Source organism: Pristiophorus japonicus, chromosome 2, assembly GCF_044704955.1.
Source record: "Pristiophorus japonicus isolate sPriJap1 chromosome 2, sPriJap1.hap1, whole genome shotgun sequence".
NCBI classification, from domain to species: Eukaryota; Metazoa; Chordata; class Chondrichthyes; family Pristiophoridae; genus Pristiophorus; species Pristiophorus japonicus.
Window position 1 is genome coordinate 76,000,446 of NC_091978.1, and position 6,000 is coordinate 76,006,445.

At 45.5% G+C, this 6,000-nt stretch overlaps 1 long non-coding RNA gene across 1 annotated transcript; it reads left to right on the forward strand.

Annotated features, from left to right (window-relative positions):
* The first annotated feature begins 66 nt into the window (after positions 1-66).
* On the forward strand, positions 67-4,850 carry LOC139230604 (uncharacterized). Its single transcript, XR_011587956.1, has 3 exons — positions 67-173; positions 3,574-3,729; positions 3,995-4,850. It is a non-coding gene; the product is annotated as an uncharacterized lncRNA (long non-coding RNA).
* The last annotated feature ends 1,150 nt before the right edge of the window (positions 4,851-6,000 follow it).

Sequence of the window (6,000 nt, forward strand, 5' to 3'; positions counted from 1 at the left end):
CCCTCTCTCTCCCCCCGCCCCCCGACCCGAACCGAACCTCCCCTCCCCAACCCGACCCAACCCAACGCCACCTACCTGTAAATCTGGTGCTGGGGACGGACCCTGCCCGAAGTCTCGGGCCCGCCCGTTCAGCCTTCGCTCCCGAAAGGCCTGCCTGAAGCACTTTCACACAGGTAGAAAGATGGTTTATTTAATCTTTTCTTTGCTTATAAATGTTTATTCAGGTTGGATTTATTTGTATAATATTTGTAGAAGTATAAATGAGGATTTATTGTAGAATTTAATGACTTCCCTCCCCCCCCCACCTCGTTCTGGACGCCTAATTTGTAACCTGCGCCTGATTTTTTTAATGTGTAGAACAGGTTTTTTCAGTTCTACAAAAATCTTCATTTGCTCCATTCTACTTTAGTTTGGAGTACGTTTTCACTGTGGAAACTTTCAAATCAGGCGTCAGTGGCTGGACACGCCCCCTTTTGAAGAAGAAATTCTGTTCCAAAGTAGAACTGTTCTACCTGACTAGAACTGCAGAAAAAAAAATGTGGAGAATTGCGATTTCTAAGATAGTCCGTTCTCCACCAGTTGCTCCTAAAAATCAGGCGCAAATCATGTGGAAACTTGGGCCCATAGTGGGGGAGAAAGTTACTATCGCCCCATTTGGGGCACTAATTTTTAAAAGTTTAAAAGGTTAGCGCCAGGAGCTAACAATTTCAAACTTTTAAAAGAATTCACCATTTGCGCTCCAAGAAGGAAGTGGAGAGCTAAATCAAGCGCTCCACTTCCTTCTTGGAACGCAATCGACAGCAAGCCGGGCGGAGACTTCAGCAGTGCTGCACACTGGGTTGTGCAGTGCTGCCGCGTTCAAAGACTCCTTCCCTCCCTTAAAGGGAAGGGCTACTGCTGCAGGCTCTGCAGTATGAGAGAGGCGGCCAGCTGCCCAATCCACGCCTTGTGCAGTTGTCACTGCTTTCACGCGGCGCCTCTGCAGGGGGCGGAAGTCAATTTCGGTCCGGGGCGCAACCAAGGAGATGCGCATGGCCATGATGACATGATTTCTGGGCGCAGGAGATCGGAACATAATGCCGTAGTGCCACCGCAAAACTCTCGCTGAATATGGCGGAAGTCGTTGTCAGTGCCGCACCCGGTCGCAAAGCCATTTGTGCCCAATAGTGACCCCGGGCACACTAACGGGAGGCACAAAGGCATGTAATTTCTTCCCCTGTTAATTTTATCGAGCTGTGCGTGAATCACGCCACCATCTGACAGCCTCAGGGCTGCTCCATATTTGAAAAATTTCAAAAAATCATTCCTGAATGACCAGTCCAGAATTCAGAGCACAGTCTTATTTATTCTCTCAGTCTTGTGTGATATAATATCGAGACTTCTACTGTCTATGAGGCAGATTATAGTTCCAAAACAACAAAAACTCTTACAGACTCTGTTTAAGTCCTTTACATTAATCTTTAAATTGCAGTTTAAGGAATTAAATCACTTAATGATACTTAAAACTTTAAGTGTGTGAAAGTAAGAATAATGGCATTCCTTCATTGCTGCATTAGTATGTAACTAAAAAGGAACTCTAAGTAAAACTATATTTTGTCTCCAAAAGCATTTTCCCCTTTGTTATAGAAGTCTTTACAGGACTGGAAGAATCTAAGGTCTTGATCCTTAAGTGCAAGATTTTGTTAGACCAATAGACCACTAACCCAATAGTAATCACTTCAACTTCAAACTATTGGATAGTTTGAGTAAAGGACATGTTTGGTCTTCACTGCTTGAGAAATCACTGCTATCTGTATGTAATGTCCAATGATTACTCCCTATTGATTTTCAAAGATTGCTTCAATTTCAGGTTGTACAGGACTGTTTTCTCCCTCAAGTGACCCATCTCCCCTATGACCAGGAAACTTTTGTGCCGAGTTGTGTCCTTTGGAATTATCGTATTTGCAGCAATCTCCTTGCTGCATTGTACGTAGTCCTGTGCTTTGCTATCAAATCACTTTGGAATGCTTGGATCAAACCAGATCAGAAGCTCCAGATTAAAATAACTATTATAAATATGAAGCACAAAGATTCAGCAAATATTAACAGCTTAATTTAAGCAAATACATATATTGAGACAGGTTCATAACAGGATAATTGCACGTGAAGAAATAGCCTGTTTACTTTTTTTAAATCATTCTCATGATGTAGGCATTGCTGGCAAGTCTGGCATTTATTGCTTATTCCTAGTTGAGGAAGGTGGAGTTGGAGGCCCTCTGAACCATTACTCTTTGTAACAGTTTGATAGAATGGAGTGACTTACTAGATCACTTTGGATAGTTAAGAGTCAACAACATCGGTGTGTGACTGGAGTCACATAGGTTGCCAGACCAGATAAGGTTGACAGATTTCCTTCCCTGAGGGACATGATACAGTGCCATATTTTCTTTTATTTCCAGATTTTTTAAACTGCATTCAGATTCTCAAGCTGCCATGGTGAGATTTACTGGTCCAATAATGTAAGCGCTACAATACTGTACACATCTTTCATCTGTTTTGGAAATTTTATACAGTTTTATCTTTTTTGCATTACTTTTGGAATCCACAACACAGAATGGGCCCGAAATTGGTCATTACATAAGGTCTGCCCATTTCTCAGCAGTATGCTGGTGGTGCATTGTTTCAAATCGCTGATATACCGCCGAGACCGAAGATCGCAATTTTGGTGGATTTTATTCGGCGCTTTGCGAGCGGTATGTAGCGGGTGGGGTAACATTGTAGTCGATCCAGATCGACATTCTTGTTGATGGACGGTGTGGCACTGAACTGCGCATGCCCGATTTTTTTCCCCCGTTTTTTTCAGAGAAGCTTTTTACCCGTGATTTCGGGGGTCAGGGAGAGAGAGTGAGAAGGAACAGCAAGCAATTCGAGGGTCAATTGGTTTAATCACAGATTGCAGAGTTAAAAAATATTCATAACAAATAATAATTATACAGTAATAACAATAATAAGACATACTTTAGAAATCAAAAATCATAACAATATAAATATAACAGAAATGCTCAAAAAAAAGTTGAAGCGCAGGAACATCGAGAAAGACGGGAGGTTGAAGGCGCCCACCTTCGACGAGACGGAGCTACCTGCCCTGCTGGAGAACATCACGGAGAGATACTCCGAGCCAACGAAGGGTGGTCGTTGAAAGCTCCCCCCAAAGGAAGATAACAGAATATAGGACTAGATCTTAGGGACCTTTCCTCGATGCATACCATAGTACTTGTGGGGGAAACACAAGTACCATGGTATGCATCGAGGAAAGGTGCCGTAAGAGATGGACCTGGTGAGGGTAGCAAGAGTAAGTAATGATTTTATTTATGCACCCCCCCATGTGCCACGTACCATGTAAATGTCGGTTCAGTGTCACACGGATGATGTTATTTATCTTAAGGTTACGGCGATGTATTTGTGCTTTCAGACAATGACAAGAGGATCAATGCAGTGTTTTAATGTGTGTGTGTATGTGTGTGTATGACCCTGTGTGTCTGTGATGTTAAATGAATTGAAGATTTTTACTTTCATTTATTTCACTTTCTGCAGAAGAAGACATCTGCAATATCAGTCAATCAGCGGCATATGGGGGGAGGACCCACAATCCAAGAACTATTGACAGAGATGGAGATCTGTGCCCTGATCCTGGTCGGGGATAGCAACCGAGCCACCACCGATGTTGGAGCTGACCCACTCACACAGAATGTTAAGTTGAATATAATCCCTGGTCTATGTTGCGGTTCTGTCATGTCAAATGTAACTGTAATGTTGGCCTCATGTGATGTACTGCAATGTTGGGGGCATGTAACGCAATGCATATATGTATTATCTGTCTACAATACGTAATGCAGTAATGCAGCAGTGGTGGACATTTAAGTAAGACTGCGCTAAGTCACTGTACTATGTACTCATGTAACCCTGATCCCTCTCCTGGTGCCAAGCATTTTTAAATGTTGTTTTGTACTTCCAGACTCGGACGATTCAGACCAAACCTCCACAGAGAGACCAGACGACAGACCCACTGCCTCCACCTCTGCGTCGTCCAGCCCTCTCCTGACTTCACCCCTGGCAGAGATGAGGAAGAGGAAGAGGAAGAGAAGAGGAAGAGGAAGTGCCGCTGATCCTGGAGCAAGTGGAGGTGGAGACGGAGGAGGATACACCAGTTCCATGTGGGCCAGCTAGAACATCCTCCACCACCGAGTCTATATTCAGGGAATTCCCCCATGCCTCCTCTGAGGGGACCAAGCAGGGTGCAGCAATGCACCCCCTTTGCTGCAGCGATGGAGGTTGGTGCAGGAAAGGTCGGTTGCTGTACGACAGATGGGCATGTACCAGGACATGATGCGTCTGTCACAGGCCAGCGTCAACATAGGTCAAGAGCTGCTCAAGGCCATGGCTATGATAGCCGCAAACATCGTGGCTCTGTCAGAACAGCAGTCAGAGGATATGTTGCATCTAATCACCGCGATGGAGCGAACCGCCGACTCCATCGATGCCATGCGGCAATCGACGGGATCGAGACATGGCGTGGAATCCCCCCGTGCCATAGTAGTCGGGTCGACAGCACCTGAGGGTGAGGAGCTGCCAGCAGCTTCTAGCTCTGAAGCCGTGCCTTCCACATCATGAGCGTCTCCTGAGGCCTCATTCATTGCGCCTACAATGTCTGACCCCCAATGACAGCAACAGCACTCGGGGTGCACTGCTGCACACCGGCTTGGTACCACCGCGGGAAGGTCCGGACCCAGGGGCATTGGGAAAGGGAAGGGCAGGAGTAAGAAAGGGGAGTGAGTCTGAAGTGTGGTGGAGCACATGGTCGAGGTCAAGGTCGAGGACAGTAAATGGTCTTTTGTTGTAATTGTTCATTTAATAATTGAAGTTTGATTTTTAAAAGTTTATTCAAGTTATTAAAGTTTTGTTAAAGTTGTTATTAATGTTGTTGAAGTTGTTACAGTTGTTTTATAGTTATTAACAAAGTTTTAAAATTGTTGTATATTTTTTACATTTTTACATAAACATTTGAATTGAACTTAAGCACTTTTGTACAGTGTCAAACTTTTGGGGTAACAGTCATCAGGGTCCCAAAATGCAACTCTCCACATTCAAGTAAAGCGTTCATTTCTGAGCTGCTGACATAACAATGTTGCAGTGGCATACGCTCTGTGTGCCCTTCGCTGAGGTGTTGGGGGTGGAGGGGGGGGGCGGGGGTGGTGCTATGGGTTCATCTGGAAGCTCCTGCTCATCCTCCCCCCCTCCCTCATTTTCCTCTTCTTCCTCTCTCCTCAGATGGTCCCACAGTCCTCTGTGGCAATTCCTGTCCCCGCATGATTGCTAAATTCTGCAACACGCAGCACACCACTGTGAACTGAGCAACCTGCTCAGGGTGGTATTGCAGCCTGCCTCCTGAGTGGTCCAAGCATCGAAAGTGCAGCTTCAGCAATCCAATTGTCTTTTCGATAATATTACATGTGGCTATATGGCTCTTACTATATCGTTGCTTGGCTTCTGTCTGAGGGTTCCACAGGGGGGTCAAGAGCCAGGTGGCGAGGCCGTACCCTTTGTCCCCCAGCATCCAGTATTTACCTTGTGGCTCAGACTTCAACAGGTCAGACACAGTGCTCTCCTGCAAGATATACACATCATGGATGCTCCCTGGAAAGTTGGCATTCACTGCCATTATGCGCTGTATATGGTCGCAGATGAGCTGCACGTTGAGTGAGTGGAAACCCTTATGGTTTTGGTACATCTCCGCCTCCTGTAATGGTGCTTGCAGGCAATATGGGTACAGTCAACATCACCCTGCACCTTGGGGAAGCCAGCAATGTGTGCAAAACCCAAAGCCTTTTCACTTTGTGCCTCCCTGGTCATTGGGAAGTTTATAAATTCCATCCGGCCTGCAAACAGTGCTTTGGTTACCTGTCGAATGCAGCGATGAGTAGCGTACTGAGAAATGCAGCATATGTCCCCAGCTGATGCCTG